The sequence below is a fragment of the Leptinotarsa decemlineata genome, unplaced genomic scaffold (assembly GCF_025532065.1).
Source record: "Leptinotarsa decemlineata unplaced genomic scaffold, Ldec_3_MD MMD2_tig00026375_RagTag_RagTag, whole genome shotgun sequence".
In the NCBI taxonomy this organism is placed as follows: domain Eukaryota; kingdom Metazoa; phylum Arthropoda; class Insecta; order Coleoptera; family Chrysomelidae; genus Leptinotarsa; species Leptinotarsa decemlineata.
Window position 1 is genome coordinate 747,056 of NW_027412711.1, and position 26,332 is coordinate 773,387.

Below are 26,332 nucleotides of genomic sequence, written 5' to 3' on the forward strand. Positions count from 1 at the left end.
ATATTCTAATTAAATTTCAATCTTATCTTGATAAATGAATTTCACTCACCGGTAAGCTTCATATCAGTTATTATTAAGTTTGCATTCGACTTTTCATTGCAGATGTATGATGAACAATTTCTGTGTTCTCCTAAAATATGACTGGGTCCATTCAATATATCTTTCCTTGAATTTTCAATTTTTTCATATAAAAAAGCATTTTCTTCTGATCGATATTCGATAGCCTTTGTTACTGAAGATCTAAACCGCAGAAGATTCTTCTGAAATTATGAAAAAAAAATTTATTACCCGAGAATATATCAATGATGATAATTATTGGGGTATTTCTTATAGATTTTTTCATTTGTACTGATAAAATAATCGTTTATTGACCTTAATTTGTTTTCCCAAAACTGCAGGGCCAGCATGTTTGTTCTTACAAATATCTGCCAACTTATTGACATAATTTCTTAGGAGATACATTCAATTTTTTTCACTGTATAAGGACCGAGTTCCAATAACTTTTGATAACAGGAGCTGTCTCCATCCGCAATCATCGTTTTAAAAATTATTCTGTGCTTTTCCAAACTTTGTTGAAATGCTGCTGCGATTCCATGGCACTTGAAGACAACATCCAATTTTTGAAACAGCGATGGGGTTTTGGCTGACTTCCTTTATTTTCATGTTTTTTACACACAACGCAATAGTCATTTTCAACCCCCATGCTGATGACTTTATTAGTCCTTTATAGTTCCTTTTATACGACCTTTTGGCCCAAAATCCATCGCAATTTTTTTCTTCTTCTATTGCTTCATCTATTACTTCTTGTGATTTCTCCTCTATCTTATTACAAACTCTATTGTGAAATTTATCGTATGTTCAATGGGATCCATAAGGAATTTCTAATGTTGCTGCGATCTTTTCAACATGTTTGTATCCCAATCCTATTGACATGATCCCCAAAACCGCTTGTTCATTCACTCCTTCGGCATCATAGTTAGTTTCTATATTGTAATATCGATTGCACATGTTACATTTCAATTTTACAGTCAATGCGAATCCAGAGCAACGTTCATCAATAACAACAATATTTTGCAGAGTGCATTCCGTACCGGGATCATGATTTTCTGGAAGTGAAATTATTTTCAGTGCATTGAAAAAATGGTCGATATCTATAATTCTTTTCCCAACCAAAATAATTTCTTTTTCAACAGTGTCTTTGTAATTTCTTTTTTTACATTCATTGGTTTTACCATCCATTTGGGTTTTTGTATCTGATGATGATATCTCTGTTATCGCTTTCCAATTGATCTGAAGATATATTTTCTATATTTGGATCGTTATTCTTATTATTTTCCAAAATTAAAGGTAACTCACTCGTCACATTGTTTGTTTGGGACCTGAAATAATAAAGAATAAGAGACATATTTAATATTTATGGAAACATGAATGAGATGTTGTGAGTACAAAAAGTGTAATTCACGCCCTAATGCATAAAGTTGAACTTTATAAACTACTTCATGTACTTACGGCGTAAATGAACTTTTCATTTCTCCAATGAAATTCTAGTTTCGGTTCACAGTATTTCTTTGAAAATAAAAAATTTTCACTTACTTGTATTTGGATAGCCTAGCGATTCTTGTTTTTGCACTAATTCGCCTTATACTCAAACTCATTCTTTTTTTTAGGACCAACGTCTCTCCAACAATGTTTGCTTTCCATATTCATATCGTCCAACAACCTCCTAGGTATTTGTCTTTTGATGAATACTAAACGCAAACCTAGAAACACACGATTACAATGATTTTTACGTACCACCACGTACTTAATCTGTGCCACCACTGTAGAGTTGCTTCTGTACTGATATTGTGTTTATGCGCATGTCTCAGCTACTTGCAAGCTCCACCTTTTCCCTTCCTCCCGCCTGACCCTGGCACCCCTCAGAAACTATTCGTGCCTGACACTGTTAATGTTTAATGAAAATTGAAGGTTTATATTTTCAATTCAAAATTTAGGGATGATTCAAACCGGAATATATTTGTTTAGTAAATTATAAATATAATAATATAGCATTCAGTCTAGTTTGAAATAAATTGCTGCAATTTAACCAACTCTCTTACCATTCAAAATAATCCCTTTCGAATTGCACAGTAAATTAAATAAGATTTTCTGAATGTGTTAGATTGCCGAACATTAAGAAAAACTAAATCGTTGTGGTAATTAACTTCTAACGTGCTGAAAATCGAACGTAAAAAGTAAAATCTTTTTATTCCCTATTTTACATTTGACTTGGGAAGTATGCTGGTGAATGCGTGTCGAGAGCGTTACGAGAAGTTCGATCGGGCGAGGCGCGCGCTTGACTTGTGATTGCGCATTCACCAATGCCTGACGAGAGTGTTACGAAAAGTGTGATCGGGCAAGCCGAGCGCTTGAATGGGAAGTAAGCTGGTGAATGCGTTACGAGAGCGTTCGAAGTGTGATCAGGCAAGGTAAACGGAAGATGAGAGTTAGTGAAGATTTCGTATATTTACTGTAAGGGCAAGAGAGAGAAAGAGAGGGGTGCGAGCACACATTTACGGTCGTGTAGGCACTGAAGAATCAGGAGAAAACTATAATGTCGATTGGGCGAAGTGATCGAAGTGCATTTTTTTCTAAATATCTAATTTTCATTCGAAAATATATGAATCTTATTTTTCAAACCATACCATTTATAGAAAAAATATATTTCCGTTGAAAAAAAAAAACTTCAAAGTCAATTAGATTCGCTCATTCGAAAAATCGATTTCACATATAAATAACACGGGAAACATGTTTTTTTGGCTTCAACTCGATTTTTCGGTACTGAAAAATTTAAAAAAAATTAGTCAACTACAAAAAAATTCCTTGTTGCAAATACTCTTCACTCAAAAGTTTTTGAGTTGTAGAGCTGGAAATGTGAATGTTAATTGAAACCAAATTTTCTTAAAATTTTTAATTTTACAATGAATATCATTTACAATAGACGCTGTGAAGTTATAGAATTGTTATTTATAGACTATAATATCTATTAAGTGAATTAATATAATTTTCAATGTACGAGTATGAATCGTTATTACTGAAATTATTTTTCTCATTTCTCAGTTGGTGTTTACAATAATATTGGCTTATTAATATTCGGAAAATGCTTCTATGCATTACTACAATTTGCAATAAGTATTGTTTCTGTTCCTCATTATTAAACTCCGATCATATGATTCCATCAATTGAACTTTTCATTCAGCAGTATCATTACGACACGTAATTGTTTTTATAATTGTTAAGCATGTATTATAATTTTTATCAGATTTTCATTGATCTGGATGTAATTTTAGAAATTCAATAGAAAGTTAAAATCACTCAAATCTTAAAATTTGTTGGTCATAAAGGTATCAATCTTGACTTTTTTGATATTAACACAATTTAAATTTGTATTTAGGATAGCTTTTTGATTGATCGATTCGGTAATTTCAATTATAATTTCTGAGCTCACATTATCATCGAAAAATAATAAATAAGTTCTTCAATCAAATACCAGAGATAAGAGCTAAATTTTTTTGACGCTGCTTCTGAAATTTTCTTTATGACGGTTTTATATTCCAATAAATTTTTAATAAATTCTAAATCTTGTCGCGGAGCTTGAATTGCCAAAGGCGCACAATACCATGCTTGAAAAAATACAGATATGACGGAGTCATATCTGTATGTTCCTGTGTTATTCATATGGGAAATCAAATGTTGGAATGAGCTAAGCCTCTATGACTTGAAGAAAATACAATGGAAATATTTTTTTCATTAATTAAATCACAGTATTTTGTGGGGTTGCATGTATTGCATATATTGTGGGGTTGCATATATTTGATTGATGCAACTAGTTTTCCTTTATTTCAATGTTTTAACTTAACACTTATTCACAAAAAGGATTTGAAGCTTTCGATAGCAAACCTTGCAATCATCTTTATGGTTAGATCGCCTTAGTGAATTTGTTATTTTTGTTGATGGTTCATTAATTAGGTCTTGTGTTTTTATTCGTATTTGTTCCTCAATAAGTGAATTATGACTTTTGAATTTATGGTTTAGGTTTTCCCAGATATTCATACGGTTTCCTTTATTGACTTGTTTTATGAGTTTGATGTTTTCTGGTGGGAGAAAGTTATGTTTGTTTTGTATGGCGTGCGTGGCGAGGTTTGATTTATATGTTTTACCTCAGTTGTGTGGTCTAAAGCGCACTCCTTTTTTTTACAGATTTAATTGTTTCAAATCAACTCAAGACTTATTAAAATTTGTTTGAAGGTGGTTGACAATGTTTCGTGGTGTATTTCATCAGTTCGGACTTCCATTGTCTAATATAATATAAATTGATTTAAAATCCCTGAAAAAAAATGAAAGATTTCAAGAATTGCATTTACCGGATACACTGCGAGTGCGGAGAATCATTCATCGGTGAAACTAAGAGGCCATTGAAAGTTCGCATTGCTGAGCACAAGAAACACACACAGCGAGGGGAAACCAGCAAATCCGGAATAGCAGAGCATGTTTGGACTCATCAACATAATATCAAGTGGGCTCAAGCTGAAATCATCCACAAAGAGGAACATTGGTTTAGGTGAAAATTCAAGGAAGCCGCGTATATGTTGTCCCAACGCATTTAGTCAAGTTTGCGTAGAGATACGTAACATATGCAAACCTCTTATCAAGCGAAAAACGACCAACTCCCGCCAAACGGTCATCTCCCGCTAAAACCAATGAAGAAGAAACAGGAAAGAGGGGATAGGTGAAAGGTGAAAGCACCCGAATGACCTATAAATAGTCAGATCTCGGAGGAATAAAACCAGTTATCAGCCGAAGACGATTGTGGATACCAACAATCGAAACGTCGTGACGTAACTTGGTTTGAAATCTTTTAATTTTAATTTATATTTTTTATTTTTGTTAATAATATTTTTTAATTTTCAGCTTTCATTAATAATTCAATTTTTTATTTTCTGGTGTTAGCTTGTATGTTATTTTCTTGTAATTTCAGTTTTTTGTTTTAATAAAATTGTTATTTTCGGTTAATCTTTTATTTTTTTTCAGGGATTTCAAATCAATTTATATTATATTAGACAATGGAAGTCCGAACTGATGAAATACACTTATTGAAATGTTATTTGTATATATAGTAGGTGTTTCTCCGCATTTACCATTTCATAAATCATTTACGATGAGAGCAAAAATCTCAAACCTTTCAAGTGAAAATACCCTTGAAAATACCCTTTTCGAAATATAAAAGACAACCAAATCAGATTCTTTGAATCGCAAATATTGTAGTAATTACTTTCAAAAAGTGTAATCCCATTAAAAGCAGTCACAAAGTTATGCATATTGAAATAGTTTCGGGATGAAAATTAGATTGCCTTGGGTTTCATGTCATCTGTCTTTTCGATCCTATTTCCCGGAATGGGAAGAGCATTATTGGATGTCTCTTGTGAATTCCACTGTCAAAGCCTTGAACTTAGTAATTTTATCATATTCGGAGACCTCGTCAGTATGCCAGTATTTCATTCTTGGTTTGGGAAATTTCATAAGAGGTCATTGAAGACGAAGGTATGTTATTGGAGTTCTAGAAGTGATAAAGGTTTGTCAGAATGATTCAGGCGATTATGATATTTATTTTCCATTTGAAATCACTGAGAGCTATTCAATTGGAGACATAATATATGAAGAGAAGTTTTTAGTTATATGTTAATTGTAAACAGTAGTATGACGAGCGAATGATGGATACAATCTCAAATTTCATTAATAGCCATATCAATTTGATGGCCCCACCTGAACATAAACTAGAATAAGAACGGGGGTAAGAAAAAAGCTGAATTAATAATCATAACTTTTATTTATCAAAATCTAAGAATGAGAATACTTGGAATGTGTTTGCTCGACTGGCTAAGTTAAGAAAACAGGAACAATGTTTGGAGCAGGTTTTGCAGTCAAAGACAAGAAGACGTGAGAAATCTTTTTTCGGTTCAAGCTTTCGAAAATTTATTAGTTCTTCTCCAGGTACTCTGAAGTTAAAAAATTAAAATTTCTAAAATACATATTCCAAACAGATCAATTATTACTTACGAAAAGTGTATATTCTAAGCCAACCACAACCCGGCTAATGCCGGGATGAAAGCTGAAGTAAAACCATCAGGCACCTGTGCATTGGAAGATTCGTCGCAAGTAACATCCTGTATATATGAAATTCATAAGCTTTTTCTGCACTCGATTCGATAGGATGCCCACTACGCCACCTGCAGACAAAGTCCGGGAACAACTCCATAAACATACACGCCGGGGTTGAAGTCAGAATAATGATGACATTCCAAAGAGGTACATAACAAACCCAGGTTCAGGTGAAAAAACACCTTATTCCATTCCTCTTATGTAGATCTACAACTTTGTAAGTACGTGTGGCGGAAAGCTGAAGTAAAAACATCAGGTACCTGTGCAACTTCTTCCATTTGGAAGATTCGTCCCTACTAAATTTCCCCATTTAGTAGGGACGACCACCGACATACCGTGGTACTTGCCCCTCGTCAGTACTGTCATCTCCCAAATTAAAGACGTTGCACAGGTGCCTGATGGTTTTACTTCACTTTCTGCACGTCATTAGCTGAGTTAGTTATTGTTTTCCGTCGGGTATCTGCAACACTTCCTACAAAGCCAAAGATACACAGGAGAGGAAAGGGGTAAGCTGTTTCACCTGAACTTGGGCATGTTATGCACCTCTCCAGAATACTATTATATATATATATATATATATATATATATATATATATATATATATATATATATATATAATATATATAATTTATATATATATATATATATATATATATATATATATATATATATATGCTCAGGGTTGCCCCTTTCCTCTCATGTAGACCTACGACTTTGTAGGTACATGTGGCAGATACCCAACGGAAAAACAACAACCCACCCAGCTGATGCCGCACAGAGAGTTGAAGTAAAGCCATTGGGCACCTGTGCAACGTTTTCGATTCGGAAGATTCGTCGCAAGTTATTTCCCACTATGAAATGCAGAAATTAACTTCGTTTGATAGATCCGACCAACCTATAAACCGGTTCCGGCTCTGTCTGCGCCATTCGGAGACAGAGCCGGAACTTCTGTTTCTATATCAAGACACTCAATACCTTTCATATTCGTATATATATATATATATATATATATATATATATATATATATATATATATATATATATATATATATATATATATATATATATATATATATATATATATATATATATATATATATATATATATGTCGGAGACAAGAAAAATGAGAACTCTTTTTTCTGTTCAAGCTTTCGAGACTTTATTGACTCTTCTTCAGGAACTCTAGATGATAAGATGAAAATTAACAATTGTCAAAATTTGTTGTACATTACTTACGAAAGTTGAGGTTATGTATATGAAGCAAGCATGAGAAGAATTGTTTTCTTAAAACACTTTGAAAATGTGATGATTTATGAACACTCATGATACTGGATAACTGGTTAAGACTGAGAACATTATAATAAAATGTAATATTCTACAAAATATTTTTTGACAAGACAATTGACAGTTGTCTTGGACATGTCCCTTTCACAAGATGTATAAAAATGTTAAAAAAATTTATTTTACAACAATCTAATGTTATTAGTGCCATCCACATTTTATTATAATGTTCTCAGTCTTAACCAGTTATCCAGTATCATGAGTGTTCATAAATCATCACATTTTCAAAGTGTTTTAAGAGAACAATTCTTCTCATGCTTGCTTCATATACATAACCTCAACTTTCGTAAGTAATGTACAACAAATTTTGACAATTGTTAATTTTCATCTTATCATCTAGAGTTCCTGAAGAAAAGTCAATGAAGTCTCGAATATATATATATATATATATATATATATATATATATATATATATATATATATATATATATGAGAAATGAGTAATGAGAAAAATCAAGAAAGTACTTGATGAAAATAGCTGCGTAAACGCTAGCGAAACATAAGTGGAACCACCTATTGGTGTGACGCGGCAACTCTCTGCGCGGCATTAGTTGGGTGGGTTGTTTGTTATTTATATATATATATATATATATATATATATATATATATATATATATATATATATATATATATAAGTACTCTTTGATCATTCCCATATTGATTTCAATTTAAGAGCCACCGGTAGACAGCTGTTTCAGCCTATTGGGCATCGTCAGTACCGGGGTGTGACGTTTACGCAGCTATTTTCATCAAGTACTTTCTTGGTTTTTCTCATTTTGTCTTCAATCGAGGACCGCCTCCCGGTACTGACGTTGCCCAATAGGCTGAAACAGCTGTCTACCGGTGGTTCTCAAATTGAAATCAATATGGGAATGATCAAAGAGTACTTATCTATTTATATTTTGATTTTCATGGAATTATTTTCCAGCAGCTTGACTGCATTAACCTTGCTAGATTTTATATATATATATATATATATATATATATATATATATATATATATATATATATATATATGTACATATATATATATGTATATATATATATATATATATATATATATATATATATATATATATATATATTATTAGAAAAATAGAAATAACAAACTTCAAACTCGAACGTATATTAAACTTGTGAACTATTTTCAAAATCAATAAGATATTCGATGAGCGGGCGATCTATATCAGGCATCGGGAGTGACTGGCCGTCCGAAGGTTGCCAGAGAGTCCCTTGACTGACAGCGACTCATCAGTTCCTGCGCGGTGTTGCCAACACGTCCATCCTGACGTAGTCTTCGCTCTCGAAGATACCAGAAACATTACTTGGCAGCAGCGATATCTGCAACTCCAACTGAAACACAAATTTTTCAGACCATTATCTTTTCTTTCCTTTCTAATAGTAGTGAGACCGCAGCCATCACATCGGATCTACCTGTAACGGGACAGAGACCAACAAAAATTCACATGAATATCACATTTTCAACTGGTGAGGCCTCAGCCATCACAACGGCTCTACCTCTGACGGGACAGAGACCGACACATTTCCTTTAGATCATTCAATCATCAACAGTGAGACCGCAGCCATCACCTCGGCTCTACCGCTGACGGGACAGAGACCGGAAATTTCACAAAAACTGATATGCAATAAATTTAGTTTTTCACAGTGAAACCGCAGCCATCACCTCGGCTCTACCGCTGACGGGACAGAGACCGGAAATTTCATAAAAACAGATATGCAATAAGTTTAATTTTTCACAGTGAGACCGCAGCCATCACCTCGGCTCTACCGTTGACGGGACAGAGACCGGGAATTTAATAAAAACAGATATGCAATAAATTTAGTTTTTCACACTGAGACCGCAGCCATCACCTCGGCTCTACCGCTGACGGGACAGAGACCGGGAATTTCACAAAAACTGATATGCAATAAATTCAGTTTTTCACAGTGAGACCGCAGCCATCACCTCGGCTCTACCGCTGACGGGACAGAGACCGGCAAATTCACAAAAACTGATAAACAATAAATTTAGTTTTTCACAGTGAGACCGCAGCCATCACCTCGGCTCTACCGCTGACGGGACAGAGACCGGAAATTTCACTTAACTTTAAGAAAAAACTGAATAAAACTCATCGTAATACTTATAAATGCTCATACTCACGATCACCGTTACTTTCAACTGGCACATCGTTCTCTAAAAATTCTAGAATTTTCTCCATATCACATGACACAGCCCACTGTGAAGGCCAACGCCTCAGCTGTTCCTTTGCTGCTCTTGTCACAATATTTGTGCCAACTTTCTTAATTTCGAATCGATCACGTTCTAAGCAAGCAACTATCTCGTAAGGACCCAAAAATTCATAATCTGATTTGCTGATATGCATCTGTGAGTCCCGATGCATCAAAACAAAATCACCAGGTGAGAAATTTGAATTATTTCTTCGTCGCCGATTCGCTTCATCTAGATTGGTTTTCTTGGACAACTTTTCAGCGACCCGTTTTCTGTCTAATTATCTGTCACGAATGGGCGATAAATCGGGAGAAATCTCTTTCAACAAAGCTTTAATGAGTGGGGTGCTACTTTTGATGCCAATCAGCAGTTGTAATGGAGAAACATTCGTACTTTTTTGAAATGTTGTGTTCAACACCAGTTGGATTTTCCACAAGTTGCTCGACCATTCTGACTTTACATGTGTTTCAATTCTTAGTAAGTTTCTAATTGTTCTCATGTACCTCTCAACCTGACCATTGCCGCGATGTACATCTGGAGTAATATAGTGAAACTCAATTTTCCATTTGCTCAAATATTTTGGGAACGTGGTGTCTTTGAAAGAGGTTGCAGCATCTGTTATCAATCTCTTGGTTGTACCAAAAAGTGATATGACAACTTGCAACTTTTCGCGAGCTTCGTGAGTCGTCACAGATTTCATGGGCATCAGAATACAATATTTCGTGAATGCATCCACAACAACAAATATGTGTTTATAGCCCTCTGAAGTTACTGGGAGTGGACCTAAGCAATCTGCATGTAATGTATGAAATGGTTCATTCGGTTTTTCCACAGGGTAGATCAGCACTTGTAAAGGACCTGATCGTGTTTTCTTCATAGCGCTGACAACACAGTGTCGTATGTAATTCCGAATGAAATTTCGCATACGCGGAAACCAAAAATGCATTGCTACTGACTCGTATGTTTTGTCAGTACCTATGTGGCATTGCTCATCATGAAAAATTCGGAGTAAGCCCAAACGACTTTGCCTTGGAACAAAATACTGCAAATTGACTGTTTCATCGACATTGGTTCGTTTATGATAAAGCAACCCATTTTTTTTCGACATATTGATTGGGATCAAGTTTTCCATCTCAAAGTAATGTCAGCATGTTTTGGATTTCTTCATTTCCTTTCTGTTCTATGTAGGCCCAATTATTATGAGAAATACGGCGAGCACTGGTTGACGGATTTCTACTCAAGTAGTCTGCATGTGGTAAATTTTTCCGTTTTCGGTAAACAATGTGAAAATTGAAATCTTGCATGTACACCCACCATCTAGTTACACGAGGAAGCAAATCCCTTTTTGTAGCCTTAGCTGTCAAAGCATTGCAATCGGTAACCAATGTAAATTTGATAACAAGCAGATATGTTCGAAAATGTTTTAATGCTTCCACCACAGCCAACGTTTCGAGTTCATACGAATGGAATTTGGACTCACTGTCAGTAGTTCGTTTACTAAAATATGCTACAACTCTGGGCTTATCCTCATACTTCTGGATCAAAATCGCACCATAGCCCAGACTGCTAGCATCGGTGTGGAGCTCAGTTGGTTGAGCAGGATCATAAACTACCAGAAGGGGTCTTGAAGTTAAATGACCAATCACATAAGATCTGGCGTTTTCTTGATCTTGGCCCCATTCAAATGGCACATTATTTTTTGTAAGCTTAGTAATGCAAGCCGTCCGACTTGCAAAATCTGGAATGAATTTTCTGAAGTATCCAGCGAGGCCCATGAATTGTCTTACTTGCTTCACATTCTCAGGTACTGGGGAATCTAACAATGCCTGAATTTTTCGTGTACCTGGTCGAATACCCTCACTCGATATTTCTCTACCCAGATAATCGATGGTAGATTGGAGAAATTTATATTTGCGGATATTCAACGAAAAACCAGCTAATTTCAAGGCATCTAGGACTTGTCGCAAGAATAATAAACCTTCATCAAGGGTTTTGCTCGGAATCAAAATGTCATCCATGTAAACTAAAGCAATATGGTCTTTCAGAGAACCCAGAGCTAAGTGCAGAGAACGCTGAAATACCGCTGGTGCATTGGCCAAACCGTAAGGCATTTACAGGTAGTCGTAATGGCCGTTTGGGACAACAAATGCAGTTTCGTGAATAGATTCTTCCTCGATTGGTATCTGGTGGAATCCCGACGCCATATCCAATGATGTGAAGAAACATCCTTTACCCAAACGATCAAGTTGGTCATCGATTAATGGGAGGGGGTAACGATCTTTAATAGTGTTCCGGTTCAGCTCTCGAAAATCAACGCACATGCGCAGAGAACCTTCTTACTTTTTCACAAGTAGTATGGGGCTAGCGAATGGCGATTCACTTGCCCGTATAATTTTATTCTCCAATAAATCAGATATGATGTCATTCACGACAGATTGTTCACTTTGTGCCAATCGATACGGCGATTATTATTCACAATTATGTCTTTATCAAGACGGATTTTTAAACTTACATTGTTGACAGTTCCAACTTCATGACCAATGGTAAACATATCGAAGTAATTTGACAAAACCGACAATAACTGGTCACGAAATTCTTGAGGAACCTGTATATCAGATTCCTCACTTATTTCGATTATACGATTTATGCCTGGAAGTTGCCGCCGTAATACTCTTGATCCTTGGTAATCAGTTATTGTCATAATTGAAGGGTCTTCGTACAAATTACGACCGATAAAAACATCGTAATCAAAGCATTCGTCGGGTACGACCACATAAGTGATTTTTGTATGCGTATCGTTTACCTTGGTGTTAGCAGTAAACATTCTCTTAGCACGAACTACTTGAGAAGTGATCCCTTTCAAAGACAAATCGCATGATTCTAATTTATTTTCAAACAGGTAGGAATATTTTTCCGAAATCAGCGAAAGATCAGCACCAGTATCGATTAGAGCCCTAAAGCGATGCCCATCGATAAAAATTTCTATGAACCCATTATTCAGGAGTTCCATAGCCGAACAAAAATTAATACTACGGCGTTTCTCTATAGCGGCCTTTGTAAAACACTTGGGAAACATCGTGACCTGTCTTACCACAGAACGCGCATTGTCCGCTTCTTGTTGATTCATCCACACTAGACAAGACAGCTTTGTTATGATTTGTCGTTTGTTTATAGTGTGAATCGACACGCTTGATTCGGCAATTAATACGAATATGACCCGATTTGCCGCACTGAAAACACTTTTTTGTAATTTTACTGGTACTTGGAAGTTCGTCATTTGCGAGAAACAGATTCGTCATTCGCCCTGTACTCCCCTGACTGTTGCTTAATAAACGAGGACAAAAACACCAAAAGTTCAGAAATAGTTTGACAGTTGCGATTGGTCGCAGCATTACGGACATCGAGCTAGGAAATTCCGTAAACGATTAGTTCAACCAAATCATTTTCCGAGAAATTTGCACGTGAGCTCTTTAATTTTGCTGTTTTTTCGTGAACATATGTTTCGTAGGTATTAACGCGAGCACTGGTAAGGGTACATGCTAACTCTAATAAATGCCCCAGATTCCTTTTAGGTGGAAAAGCCTCAATAAAGTCTTCAGAAAATGTTTTCCAATCGCGAGTTTCAGACGACCATCGTTCAAACCAATTCTTAGAAAGACCAATTCTCACTAAAGTCTGGATGTCCGACCAACCAAACTCACTTCGAATAATTTCAACATTGCTCACCCATTTACTGGAATCGTCCGTCTCAGGCCGAAAATACGGCAGATCTACTTGTTCTGTCGAATTTGATTTTTGCGACTGTAGTGCTTTGATCAATTCCTCCAAGATCACTTGCGAAGCTTCACCTGCCATTTTTTTTGCACTCACAAACAAACTCGCGAAAAAAACGAACAAATGACGTAGATAAGAATCCTACTTCTGATATTAGAAAAATAAAAATAACAAACTTTAAACTCGAACGTATATTAAACTTGTGAACTATTTTCAAAATCAATAAGATATTCGATGAGCGGGCGATCTATATCAGTCATCGGGAATGACTGGCCGTCCGAAGGTTGCCAGAGAGTCCCTTGACTGACAGCGATATATATATTTCTGGCTATTGGCCTCATCAGCGCGGTGCAGCCAAGTGTGAAGGTGGGGAACACTTGTTTGCCGAAAGCAGGAAACAACACATATGCACGAAGTCAACAACAGGAGCCAACCGCACATTTGTGGTTCCAGTTAGAAGACCTAGAATTCCCAGGCTACATCTAACATGATCACGTAGACAGCTATAGCTACCTGCGTGACATCCGGGTCCAGGATATAAATACAGACAAAGATTTTATCGAGTGTGTATGATGTACAAATCAAAAATGAAACAATTAGTGGACATAACACTCCAAAAAGGGGGCAAACCGCGGACACGTGTTTCTGGTTATTGGCCTCATCAGCGCGGTGCAGCCAAGTGTAAAGGTGGGGAACACTTGTTTGCCGAAAGCAGGAAACAACACATATGCACGAAGTCAACAACAGGAGCCAACCGTACATTTGTGGTTCTAACTGGAACCACAAATGTACATACATGTATATGTATATATAAATATGTTATTGAGTGTGTATGATATAAATCAAAAAGGGGAAAATTTATATATATATATATATATATATATATATATATATATATATATATATATATATATATATATAACCCACCCAGCTAATGCCGCGCAGAGAGTTGAAGTAAAACCATCAGGCACCTGTGCAACGTCTTCGACTTGGAATATTCGTCGCAAATTATTTCCCACTATGAAAAGCAGAAATTGACTTCGTTTGGTCGAACCGACCAAAACGGTTTCGGGGTGATTGACCCATCATCAGTACCGGGCATGGTCTCCTCAGAACGGTGTGAACCGTCTGGGTAATCACGACCATATGAAAATAATTCCATTGGTCGTAGTTGTAGTCAGTTTCACTCAATGTTTGACGTTTGATTTTATTCGGTTCATAAATAAACAAGTTATGTCAATTTGAAGAATCACGTCATCTGTTTATCTGTTTGAAAAATACAATTAAACCATTACTGTTCAGTTGATTTGATTGAAATTTTTTATTGATTTTACTTATAGTTTGTTGGGGAACGAAGGTTTTGGCTTTCTACTTCTCCATCTCAATACAAAAAATGTGTGAATCTTCCAATCAATTTCAAAAATTTAACTCTATACAAAGATGTGAAGATCATGCAAAGAAGTAACTTTTAGGCACAAACTGAAAGAAAAAACTCTCTCGAAACAGCTATTTATTTACGTACTGTCATCGATGACATATGTGGGTTCAACTCATTCCGTAACAAACAAAAAATCGTAATTTCATGAACGAATTGAGTGTTTTTTCGTATAATGTTATCCGAACCCTGAAGAGGCACGAGCCTATAGCAGGGTCTTAACAAATACACCAAACAAATTGTAAACTACTAACCAAAATAAGTAAATAAACGTGAGTACTACTACTAATGTTATCCGTATATGGTACTGAAGAGCCAATAAGACAAGTGTCTTACGGCGGAACTTCGGATGTCTACTAGTGAGGATGACTACGGAAGCGATGACAGTGTTCCATGTAAGTGAAATTTTACTTCTTTCATTAATTATATTGTGTAGGAATCCTGTGAGTGACATTTTATTCGATTGGAATATTTGGAATACAAACGGAATATAGAGTGTTTTAATTATAATTGAGCGTTTATATAAAAGTGTGTTTCGAAAGTATTCTTTCTTTCGTGTAATTCAATGTTTATATATGAAAATCGCCATTTCGAGAGGGCTTTTTCTTCCAGTTTGTGTATGAAACTTACTTCTTTGCATGAACTGTATACAACTAATTTTTGAAATTAATTTCTAATATTCTTTCTTTGGAAGATTCCCACATTTTTTGTATCAAGATGGAGAAGTTGAAAGCCAAAACTTTGCTGTCCCAAAAAATCATTCTGTCCTAAAAATATACCCTTTCAATTCATGGTTTGTATTGTGAAACAGTGTTCTTATAATCAGAGAACTAAAAACTTTTTTGTCGTACAAAATCTGGGAAAATCCAAAAATTGAAATCCACTCACATGAAGTGAAAAGAATAAAAGACTTACCGGATTGCAATTCTTATAGTCGTTTTCTGCGTTTTGTGGCTTGCTTTTTGTGAGGCTGCTATTGGTTGTGACGACCTCTTTCTTGCAGGGCTCCTATCTTCTAGCCAGAGTCTGTTATACCAGCTTTCTAAATATTCCGTTGAAAATTTTTCCTGATGCGATCCAGTTTTTTGCAGTGATTTCTTTTTGTGTTACAGAGGATGGTTGACTCGACAATCAATTGATAACAATTCCTTTATTGTCATATTGATTGTGGTTGAATTCGCCCAGAAGATATATCAACTATGACGCATTAACAAATGCGTGTTCAGCAAATTATGAAAATGATATAAATATTCATCGACCCAACGACAACATACATAGTTATGCTGAGGCCGCAACATTAACAATTATTTTCTTTGCATAGCATGTATATCATCATGATGAACAAAAAAAGTCCTACTTATAATTGGTTTGCCCCAGGACAATATGACATGAGAGTCTTCAAACTAGACTGAAATAAATACTTCGTGACTACTAGCCTAAGACTGGTTGTGCTCAATATGAAAATGTTTTTCTATTTTGGGCAGTCAACATTATTTGAAACTAAATGGAATAATAAAAAGAGACTGAAACGCGAGACCGTCTTTAAATCATCCAGAATTGCATGTGATACATTCCATCATTTAAACTTAATAAAACTCAAATGTATGGTGGTTTCAATGTTATTGACATCCCCATCTACTTTGCTCCATATCAACAATTTCCCATTTGTATCGCTGTACCGAGTTTAATGTCGCACATTACGACTCAATAAAAATAAAGAATATGGTACTATTTTCAGTTATTTATCGATGTTATCAATGATTCAATGCTCGCCAATATATCACAACTTGTACAACTTTCTGAATTAATCTGCTGAATTAATCAGTGTTTTGCTGGAGGATATAATTATATAGGAAGTCAATTCAAAACCGTAAACGAGTTTTAATTTTTATGCATTGTACCGTCGTCGAGTGTTTGATGGTGACATCAAGAAAGAAGAGAGACAGCATTGTTCGACTACCAAATTAGATGGGTTATTTACGCCTTCCATTAGGTGCACAAATGCGGATTCTTGGTGAGAGAGACCAAAACATTTTCGGAAATTATTATAACTGTCAATATAAGAAAAATATCCTTCTCGTTTTGCGGTGAACTAGATGAATATATAACAAAAATCTGCTCACAATAAAAGTGTTAAAAACTCATGAATTTTCCATTCAGGTTCTCCATTAAACGGATAAATTCATTATTAACAATTGATGTTTGATATGTCATCGATATTATCACATTAATATTTTTTCCGACAATATTCTGCGTGAATGGTGAATCGTTAATTCGGAAATTTCAGTCAAAACCTGGATATTTTTTCGAAGTTCTGACAAATTGCATAAAACTTTTCGTTACTGATATGGTTCTTGAAAATGGAAATTTATTAAGTAGCTAGCCATGGATATCAAAAGTGAAAACTGTCGAAGAGAGATTCATACGTATGAGAAAAAAATGAATATTTCGAGATAAATTTCGAAATATTAATCCCTCCCAGCCACCTACACAGTAGGGTCTGGTAAACGTCTGTCGAAAAGCAATTACTTCCCCAGCTAATACCACACTGGATATTGAAGTATATCCATGTTAAATTATTCAAGTAGATCCTGCAGACCGTGGTTTCAAGGTATCATCTCTCGTCAGTACAGGAAAGATCTTACCCAGACAGTGTCTGGGACTCAATGACTTTCAACACGGCTCCGCTACACAAATGAAACTTTCGTCTGAGCGAAAGATTGTTAATTAGCCCCAGCGGGGAAGAAACATCCCATATACCAAAACTCGAACAGAAATCAAAAGTGAAAACATGAGGACAATACTCCAAAGAAGGTCTGATCTGAGCTTCATAAAGCATCAAAAGTTGCTGGTTCGGAACAGTGTTCCAAGCTTTTGAGAAGCGGCTTTTGCAATTCCAGCGACATGATTGTTCTAAGACATATTGGTGTTCATTTTTAACCCCAAACAAGCTTATTGAAGCAGAAAGTCTCAGTGCTGATTTTTACGTGTTTCAGAAAATATTATCGAAAATTATTAATCAATACTGCTAGACTCATTTCTGCGGAATACTTATACTTATACTTTAAAGCTTTCACAAAAATAATGTAACTGCACTTATAATCTCAGTCTTGATTTAGATATATATAATACTCAGGGAACTAATTCAATAATTTTTTGTAAGTAGCTAGACCAATCGGAGGGGCCTAACATCCCCCATACACATACACCAAGGCTCGTTATGTGTATGAGCGCGATCGTGATTGTTATATAGTTTTATAACATAGTTTTGTAAAATTCGTTATTATTAATCTAATGGGTCTTCAGTAGTACTGAAGTAAAATATTTACGCTTGTTTATCCCAATAACTACTGCATAATTGAAAATATATACGTTTGAACTGATAATAAAAGTTATGAACAAACCCTTGTTCAGTTACAAAAATGTTTCTCATTGGATATACTTACAATCTCAGTCTCGATTTTTATATATGATTCTCAGGTAACTAATTCAATAATTTTTTGTACGTAGCTAGACCAATCGGAGGGGCCTAACATACCCTTAGACACACACAAAGGCTTGGTATGTGTATGAGCGCGAGTGTGATTATTAGGAAGTTTTATAACATAGATTTGTGAAATTTGTTATTATTAATCTGATGGGTCTTCAGTGATACTGAATTAGAATGTTTACGCTTGATGATACCAATAATTACGGCACGATTAAAAATGTTTCTCATTTTATATATGATACTCGGGGAACTGATTCAATAATTTTTGTAAGCAGCTAGACCAATCCCCCAGACACAAACAAAGGCATTGCAGCAATCATGTTGGGCGTTGGGCAATATACATCATTTGAAAAATGATGATTTTCACGTGTGGATATTGATATGGGATTGGAAATAAAGTAAGATATGTTGATATCACAATTAGGACCATCATTAAGCCGTTGCTTTCCAGAATTGGATGCACTCACCGGATGTGATCAGAATCCTGCTTTTATTCAAAAAAGTAAGCAAAGGACATTCAATATACGGAAAAAGTGAAGAGTATCAGGAAGTGTTCAAGAAATTTGGTGATCCCAACTCATTCAGTGACTTACAAATAGATACAAATGTATTCAACACAATACAGAGTTTAATTTGTGAAGTTTACAACGTCACAGGAATAATTGACGTAAATACTGCCAGATTTCAATTATTTTTGAATTCTTACATGGTTTCTGACGTCAGTGAAGAGTTCAACAGAAAAAAGTTAAGAATTTTGATGCGAGCAACTTAGCAAGAATGAGCTCGTGCAGCAGTTTAAATGAGCTAATTACATCACTAGTCTCTGGAGTAATGCTAATATGAAAGAGCCTACTTATTTCAGTCCTAAAAACAATGGGTTGACATTGAAAGACACTCGCTATTATTTTAAATGGTTCAATGGCTAACAATTACTAAGTTTTGTTAGTGAATCTCTTCAGGACGAATCAGAAAAAGATACTGAAGATGATGGAAATATTCAATACCAACAATACTTTGATGAATTATTAGACATTAATGATGATGACTATGTGAATAAAAAAAATTATTACGAAATTTCTATTGATGAATTTATTGTATTTTTTGTTTACAACAAAACGCAATTGAACTACTATTTTCATAAACTGAATGCAGTTCAAATCATACATTTTCCAAGTATATCGAATGGGAAATATTTTTCTAACAACGGTTTTTTCATTATGTTTATTATGAGTTCAAAAGGGTATATTTTTAATTGTGCATGTATTATTAGTAAAATTGAGCGTGGATATTCAACTTCATTATTAATGAAGACCCATTAGATTATTTATAACAAATTTTACAAAACTATGTTATGAAACTACCTAACAATCACGCACGCGTTCATACACATAGCGAGCCTTTGTGTTCATCTGGGGGGATGTTACGCCCCTTCGATTGGTCTAGCTGCTTACAAAAATTATTGAATTAGTTCCCTGAGTATCATATACTGAGATTGTAAGTATATCCAATGAAAATCATTTTTGTAACTCAACAAAGTTGTGTTCATAATTTTCATTGTGAGTTCAAATGTGTATATTTTTAATTATGCAGTAATTTTTTGTATAATTGAGCGTGAACATTCTGATTCATTATTACTAAAGACCCATTGGAATATTATTAACAAATTTTACAAAACTATATCATAAAACTACCTAACAATCACGCTCGCGCTCATACATATAATAAATATAGCGAACCTTTGTGTGTATCTGAGGGTATGTTAGGCCCCTCCGATTGGTCTAGCTTCTTACAAAAATTATTCAGTTATTTTTCTGTATCATATATGAAAATTAAGACTGAGATTGTAAGTAGCAATATTTTTTGAAAGCTTTAAAGCGTTTGCTAAAAATTACCGCCGTCGAAAAGAGTCTGGCAGTATTTATTATTAATTTTTGATAATATATTGTTCAACATACCTGAAAATCAGCAGTGAGACTTTAAGAAATGTAAATACTATTTTCACCCACCTTTAGCACCTGGTATTAGCTGTGAACTGGCCGTCGGCCCAAGTTAGCAGGTATGCATACCATATACTATGTACTAACACTACGTTATTCTATACCCTATACAATTTATTTCTGAGAAAATGAGTAACGTCTGGGGGCCCTAGGATATTGGACTAACAGAAACGATACACAATATAGCATATAAAAGAGATAAAATTTCAATTATATCGAAGGAACACTGTCTTGTCGATAAGAACTTTTCTTTGGTAAATAAAGCATATTTATTATTATTATTATTATTCCTCAATGGCGGTCATAGATGTTTCGAAATAACATACTTGTTTTATTGCCTCTTAAGCACCAATCTGGGTAACTTTACAAAATACAGCACTCGATTAATTTATAACATTACGATTTCTTGTCACGGAGGAGTTGAATCTACTCAAGTTAGGATGACCGAACCTTCATACGCTTATTTGATTTAATGTAAGCCATAGGAAACTCGTTCAAATTAAAATAGGCTTATTTTAAGGAAAGATTCGTTTTATGGAAGAACAAAAAATTTGAGAAATTTCCAATAAAAGAAAAAAAACAATTCATTTAACAATAAACTATTTTCAAAGATGTGTAGATCATGCATAGAAGTTACTTCAGACACGAACTGAAAGAAAACGTTCACTTGCAACAATTACTTTCATATAAACATTGAATTCAATAAAAGTACTTTCGAAACAACTACTTTCATTTGAACATTGAATTATTCAATTTGGATTCAAATTGATTGCAAAGTTGTTATGAACAGGTTTATATTTTAAATGTGATTGAATAATTTACAATAAGAATGTAGGTTTTCACGACTTGGGTCAATGTTTTGGTTGGTTTCCGGGATTTGCCGTGATCTTCAGTGGCGTGGTCGAAGTACTCTAATTGAAACAGTTGATATGTTACTGAAGATGACTGCCGCAGTTATAGTTGAATCGTTTGGAGAATATAACCGAGAAATACCACGACAAAACCCGGAAACCAACCAAAACATCGAATAATTCACTATTCGAATAATGAATACACTGATCCGCTATAAGTTTTATTCCACATAATAACATTTATGGTATGAAATTTGTATTATTATTATCATGTGTGAGCGAATGATTAACAAGGCCTCACCTTTTGGCGTGCCATTCTTAGCATTCTTTCAGTAATTGGTATACCTGGCGTAAACCGATTGAGGCTCGCCCCTATAATGTTTTTGTCTCGTTTTGTATCGGAGTAGAATTTTGCTGGTTCAATTGGTTCAAATGGTATTCAATCAGATCAAAAATATTTTTGAAGCATTTCTTGATTTACAGAAAATTACGTCAAAAAAAATTGTCCTCATTGAAACGATCCAGTCACATTATAAAGAGGATTCCTAAATCTGCTAGAAATTACTCTGCCTCTGCCCTTTGCGAAATTATAGATGAATGTTTACATACAAACTCTCCAACAAGCTGGGAAAACTTGTTATCTTTTTCGTATGCTTTGTTCTCCATCCCGCATGCCAAGGACTCCGGTAGATCTTCTCTCACATCCCTCATAAAGAAAAACATCAAACTTCTAAATTCCAAGACCAACGTCATTCCATCTCAGATCGATAAACGGAAATATAACCAAAACTTTTCTGAGCTTATTTTGAGTAAAATAGCTGATGGTGACATTAGGTCAGCTATCAGAATCTTGAGCTCAAGTGATACGTTGGCCGAATACGATGAATCCACGCTTCCAGTTCTCCGATCAAAACACCCACGATCAGATTCCTTTACGCATTCTGCGGATTCGCAACCACCACACGAGTTTTCAGAGTTTCCGGTGTTCCAATTTTCAGAACATGAAGTATCGCAGACAATTAAATTTTTTCGTTCTGGTTCTGCTGATGGTTCATTTTCTTTCCGCCCTAGCTACATGCAAGACCTCATTAGTCACAGCTCTGGAAATTCAGGATAGAAACTTCTTTCTTCTGTTACAAAATTATTTAATTTCATTTTTACTGGTAGGGTTTCTCCAGAAATTTGTCCTATACTTTTTGGCGCTTCGGAAAAAGGATGCAGGAGTAAGACCGATTGCAGTCGGTACCTTTTATCGTCGATTGGTAGCTAAAATGGGTTGTATGAAGATCAATCGATGGATCGATGTTACGTCCACTACAGTTTGGTTTCGGTACTGCAGGTGGATGTGAAGCTGTTGCTAATGTTGCTCATAGATATATTAATCTTCATTCAAATCCCGATTCGAAAATTTTCCTTTCCAACATGATTGATGGAAAAATCATGCTTCGTAAGGTTAAAGATTCGTTTCCAGGATTATATCCCTTCTTAAGTCAGTGTTATGAATCAGCTTCCTATTTGAGTTTTGATGAACATCTGATTCTGTCTGTTCAACAAGGTGATCCCTTAGGAACTGCTCTTTTTTGTCTGACCATCAACGAACTCACTGGATGCTTATCATCCGAATTTAATTGTTGGTATTTGGACGATGGCTCAATCGCTGGCGATGGAAACATTGTTTCAAAGGATTTAGAAAAATTTATTGATTATTCCAAATATCTTGGACTTGAACTAAATTTTGATGAATGCAAGTTGATTACTCTCTCAACTCCGAATAATATTTCCGAATCCATCAATTTGAAATTGGCTCGTCGTATAAAAATTTTGAAAAAGTCTAAATGGAGTCTTCTGGATGCTCCGATTTCTAAAGATTCACTTTCATAACATCTTTAAGAAAAACGGAAATCACTCAAATTGCTGACTGCCAGATTGAATGAACTTCCTAAACACGTTGCATTTTTTCTTTTGAGAAATTGTTTGGCGATTCCAAAACTTATGTACGCCTTCAGATGTTCCCCCACTTGGTCAAGTCAGTTAGAGCTTGACGAATTTGATAATTTACTCCGCAACACGACGGAATATGTTACAAACAATCATTTCAATAATGATTCATGGCTTCAAGCAACGCTTCCTGTAAAACTTGGTGGACTAGGGCTACGTTCGGCTTCTTCCTTAGCCATCAGTCAATAGTGTTTCTGATCTTATCGATTCTATCCTTCCCTCCATATTTATCAATATCAAAGACGTTTTTTATGCTGAAGGTGAATCACTTCAGCATGCCGCAACTAATATGGCTCCTCCTACAGAAAAAAAGAAAATACAAAGTGCATGGGACCGACCTCTTCTGAACATTATGACTGATGAACTTCTGAAAGCTACAAGTGTATACGATGAGACTCGACTGAAAGCAGCAATGATCAAGGAATCGGGTGCTTGGCTGAATGCTTTACCTGATGAATCTTTCAGAATAGCAGTAGGACTTAGGATGGGTTTATCTATTTGTGTGCCTCATACTTGTGTTTGAGGTAGTATAGTTGATGAGAAAATTACACATGGTTTGAGTTGCAGGGGAAGTGCAGAGCGTACATCTCGACGTCACCAGGTGAACGACATATTGAAACGAGCTATGGTGTTAGTGGATGTTTCTGCAATTCTGCAACCCTTAGGTACTAGTTGAAATGATAGTAAACGACCAGATGATATGCCTCTCATACCATGGTATGGGACTTCACTTGCATTGACACGGTCGCGGCTTCCCATCTAGCAGGAAGTTCGAAATCTGCTGGAACTGCAGCATTGTCTGGCGAGAAATTGAAAAGAAAAAAATACCAAAATCTTTGTAACAACTATCTGTTCCATCCAGTAGTGGTTGAAACTTTTTGTGGTTATGGCCCGGAGTCTGTTCATGAACTCAGAAAGAGAATGTGCCAAGCAACGAAAGATCAACGTTCTTCCTCTTTTTTGATAGAAAGAATTAGTATTGCTGTTCAACGTGGTAATGCTGCTTCGGTCCTTGGAACCATTCCTCCTTCACATAATTTTGATGAAATCATGCATTGCCCTCATTTCAGTACGGAACTAAAATCTCTTCGAAACAAGCCGAGATATGTGGATATTCATCAGTCTCCTATCAAGGTTAATTTGCAAGTGATTGATCCACCTTATTCTTTTTCAGTGCGGTGAATGGACTCAGGTCATTCTTGCCCCCAAATATGAGTTACAGTCCTCGTGGTTCTGGTTCCTTTTCAGTGGAAGAGCTTCACGAATCAAAATCCAAATTGAAAGGATCGATTGCAGCTTGAGAAATGTTTCTTATGCATATTCTGTGAAACATGTTCTTCCTTACGAATCAGTAGAGAGTTGTCTTGAAAATATTGAAGAGAAAATTGGATTAGATGATTTAGGAAACACTTCCTACATGAATAGCATTTTACAAGTGTTGTTCATGATGAAGAATTTCAAGAACTAGGTTTTAATGATGAACGAGAACGAGAATGTTTCCTACCTATTCACCAAACTCAAACACCTCTTCATGCAGCTGCAGTTTCGTAAGAATGTATCATCTTTCCCTCCAACCTCTTTCCTGGAGACTTTGAATTCTACTAGACACTCGTTAGGACAACAAGAGGATTGTTCCGAATTCATGGGATTCTTGTTGAATACTTCGTGAGCAAAACAATAGCAGAATCAATACCTCTGACCGCTCTGTATTGAATGATTCCGTACTGTCTATCTCGTCTCGTATTTGTGAATCATTTGCTGGAAAAATCCTCACTTGTTTACTCTGTAGTAAATGTTCAAGAAGTAGCAATAACGTATGTGAATATCTGGAACTTCAACTAGCGTTTCCTAATATGACCAATAACCAGTCCGTGCAAAGCTTATTATTAAATCATCTGAAAATGGAACTTTTAACAGGTGATGATCGACTGTATTGCCAAATATACGCCAAAATAACTTGACTGTTATAAGAAAACAAGTATAGCTGAGGCATCAGTCAATCTAATAATAACACTGATGATCGTCAAACATGAGTCAACCTCTGACGTAAGCACCAAAATCTTACGAAGGTTCAAAATAGATGAACACTTCAATCAAGCAGACCACTATTATTCATGCAGTCATTGTTCACTGTGGTTGTGGCGTTGAATCTGGTCATTATTACTCCTTGGTCAAAGACGAAACGGACTGGTTTAAGTTTGACGACAGTCGTGTCTTAAGTGTTCTGGCGATGCATTGAATTTAGTGGAGTCTCTGGAGACACCGTACATTTTGTTTTATGACAGAGAGGATATTGACAGATCAAGATCTTCAGATGATGTGGTGCTGCAGGTTTTTCTGGGTTTTCCTGCAGCTAAAAAAACAAATGCACCACTGCCGCCATCGATATTTTTTCATACACTGCTCCACACTCGATAATCTCGATAATCTAGAATGTGGTGCGGTGACATTGTCCTCAGAGAGGCTCAAAATGAATGATAGCATCTCACAGCCAAACGAATCCATGAAAAAAGCATATTTGATACCTGAGAGTACTCTCCGGATAGAATGACGGGGTTCAGATATTGGAAGCGAAATCTTGCCGCTAATGACTTTTACCGTACAAATGGCTTGTTCCATTGCGGGTGACGGGTAATGTATATCACTTTGGCCAACCCCATTCAGGTGGTAGGTGCATTCTGGAAATATCCATCAGTCCTGAGAGTTTCATTATCCTATCTCAATTAGTATGGAAGATATTATGAGAAATGGGATAAATTCGCATAACAATCTGGTGGTTCTGAATATAGAACTGAATTTTTTTCAGGAAAAAGTGTATTTGTTGTAAGGTGATAGTCCTGATCACGAATCTGAAGGAATTTTGAGTCTATTTAGCCTCCTATTATGTTTTACCGTAAAAATTGGTTGTTCCATCGCGAGTGGCGGGCATATTTAGGGCATATATATATATATATATATATATATATATATATATATATATATATATATATATATATATATATATATATATATATATA

At 35.5% G+C, this 26,332-nt stretch overlaps 1 protein-coding gene and 1 long non-coding RNA gene across 5 annotated transcripts in view; both read right to left on the reverse strand.

The window, feature by feature from the left end:
- LOC111506616 (uncharacterized) overlaps nucleotides 1-26,228 on the reverse strand; it is a 30,999-nt gene extending 4,771 nt beyond the window's left edge. The window contains exons 1-3 of one of the 2 annotated variants that reach the window (XR_012468119.1): nucleotides 15,895-26,228; nucleotides 6,097-6,266; nucleotides 50-6,035 (exon numbers count right to left, since the gene is read on the reverse strand). This is a non-coding gene — a long non-coding RNA (uncharacterized lncRNA). Of the gene's footprint in view, nucleotides 1-49; nucleotides 6,036-6,096; nucleotides 6,734-15,894 lie in introns of those variants that run through there. The other variant, XR_012468118.1, reaches the window with a different exon arrangement.
- dally (division abnormally delayed protein) overlaps nucleotides 1-26,332 on the reverse strand; it is a 670,712-nt gene that overhangs the window by 99,317 nt on the left and 545,063 nt on the right. The gene's annotated exons all lie outside the window — the stretch shown is intronic.